The sequence below is a fragment of the Silurus aristotelis genome (assembly GCF_946808225.1).
Source record: "Silurus aristotelis genome assembly, chromosome: 3".
Taxonomy (NCBI): Eukaryota; Metazoa; Chordata; class Actinopteri; order Siluriformes; family Siluridae; genus Silurus; species Silurus aristotelis.
This window is the reverse complement of record NC_139576.1, coordinates 2,281,051-2,283,550: the sequence shown is the minus strand read 5'-3', so window position 1 is coordinate 2,283,550 and position 2,500 is coordinate 2,281,051. Positions and strand designations below refer to the sequence as shown.

The 2,500-nt window shown below is 45.6% G+C and overlaps 1 protein-coding gene across 4 annotated transcripts in view; it reads right to left on the bottom strand.

Moving 5' to 3' along the window:
• The window catches only part of thsd7ba (thrombospondin, type I, domain containing 7Ba), a 291,739-nt gene that overhangs the window by 36,825 nt on the left and 252,414 nt on the right, over positions 1–2,500 (bottom strand). The gene's annotated exons all lie outside the window — the stretch shown is intronic.

Sequence of the window (2,500 nt, the reverse complement as noted above, 5' to 3'; positions counted from 1 at the left end):
TCGGGACACTGAATCAGTGTGGAAATGGCGAGGCAGTGGAACATCCTTCTACATCAATGAAAGGTGGTGCACAGATGTAACAGCAATGAAAAAGTTGTAATGTCCTGATCTAGAAGCGATCTTCATCACCTGTAAGCCTTTCTACTCGTCACGAGAGTTTTTCCTCTTCTATTCTGCTCAGTGTTTATTTTCCTCCCCTAGCGTGCAACAGCTGGCCGTTCTCATCGCAGACACTGAGCACCAACACCTGGACTCTGCTGTAATCATTCTCGGGGACTTCAATAAAGCAAACCTCACATGAGAACTCTCAAAATACAAACAGCATATTCTACAGAGACAAAAACATGTTGGACCACTGCTACACCACGATAAAGGATTCGTATCGTTTCATCCACAGAGCTGCTCAAGGATTCAGACCACCGCCTAGTTCATCTTCTCCCTACATACAGGCAACAACTTCAATCTGCTAAGCCTGTAGTAAGGACCATAAAAACATGGACCAATGAAACAGAGCAGTAATTACACACCTGTTTTCACTGCACTGATCAGAATAGTTTGGAAGCTGCTGCCTCTGATTTGGATGAAGCTCACAGACTCTGTAACATCTTAAATCATCTTATACAAGCTTCTGTGAGGATTTATGCATTTCCACCAGGACTTATTTAATATACAACAACGATAAGTTGTGATTCACAGCAATACAACTTTCTCAGGCCAAAGAGGAGGCCTACAGGAATAGGAACAGAATATTGTTCAATCAGGTCAGTGACACACTGAAAAAGGACATTAGAGTGGTGAAGAGGAGCAACTCTACAAAACTGGAAAATCAGTTCTCAGCCAGTGACTTTGCTTCAGTGAGGAAAGGCCTGAGAACATCACAAGACACCATCCTCCAGCTCTGTAGGAATCATCAACTGGTTGATTACATTTACATTTACATTTGCGGCATTTAGCAGACGCCCTTATCCAGAGCAACGTACAAAAGTGTTTTGAGTCTCTAGTAATGAATAAATCTACACTGGTACGCAAGATTACAAACTTAATATAAATATAACTTGAATTCTAAAAACTTTGAAAGTGCTAATTTAGGTATTTCAGGAAGATGACGGCCTTCAGTCGTCGCTTGAAATAATCAGGGACTCTGCTGTACGGACATCTAGGGGAAGTTCATTCCACCACCTCGGTGCCAGAACAGAGAAGAGCCCCCCATCTCCCCCCTCCTGTACTTCAGATCAGGAAACAAAAATGAAGGAAGCACCAGGACCAGACAGAGTTTCACCAGCCTGTCTATGAACCTGTGCAGACCAGCTGGTGTCCATCTTTTCACAGATCTTTAACAGGTCACTAGAACTGTGTGAAGTGCCTGCCTGCTTTAAACATTCCACCATGATCCCCATCCCAAAAAAAACTAAAGTCACTGGACTTAACAACTACAGACCAATTTCCCTCACATCTGTGGTCATGAAGTCATTCGAGAGACTGGTGTTGGCTTATTTGAAGGACATCACTGGACCCTTGCTGGACCCCCTGCAATTTGCTTAGTGAGCAAACAGGTCTGTGGATGATGTAGTGAACATGGGACCGCCCTTCATGCTGCAACATATGGACAAACCGGGGACTTATGTGAGGATCCTGTTAGTGGACTTCAGTTTGGTCTTTAGCACCATCATCCCAACATTCCTCCAGACCAAACTGATCCAGATCTCTGTTTTAAGACTGGGGAAATTCATGTCAGACAGCCATACTATCAGCACTGGTGCCCCCCAGGGATGTGTTCTCTCCCTACTTCTCTTCTCCCTGTTCACCAACCACTGCACCTCTACAGACCCCCTGTCAAGCTCCTGAAGTTTGCAGATGACACTAAAATCATCAGCCTCATTAACGATGGTGTTGAGTCTGCATACAGAAGCGCGGTTCAGCAGCTGGCTGTCTGGTGCAGTCATAACAACCTGGAGCTCAACGCACTCAAAACAGTGGAGATGATTGTGGATTTCAGGAGAAACACCCCTGCTCCCCCCCCACTCACCATCATGAACAGCACTGTGGCAGCAGTGGAGTCATTCAGGTTCCTGGGCACCACCATTTCTCAGGGCCTGAAGTGGGAACATCGCATCGACTCCATTGTTAAAAAGCTCCAACAGAGGATGATCTTTCTTTAGCTGAGGAAGTTCAACCTGCCACAGGACAGGAGCTGCTCTAGTCAGCCATCATGGAGTCTGTCCTGTGCACTTCAATAACTCTCTGGTTTAGTCTCAGCTACACAAGCAGGCATCAGAAGACTACAGAGGACGGTTCAAACAGCTGAAAGGATTATTGATGCTCCCCTGGCCACTCTACATGAACTGTACACATCCAGAGTGAGAAAAGGGCTCAGAAAATCACCCTGGATCCTTCACATTCAAGCCAGATGTTTTTTGAACTTTTGCCGTCTGGCCGATGCACCGAGCACCAGGACAGCAGGCACACACCCCATTGTGCAATAAAATACAAATATGTGCAA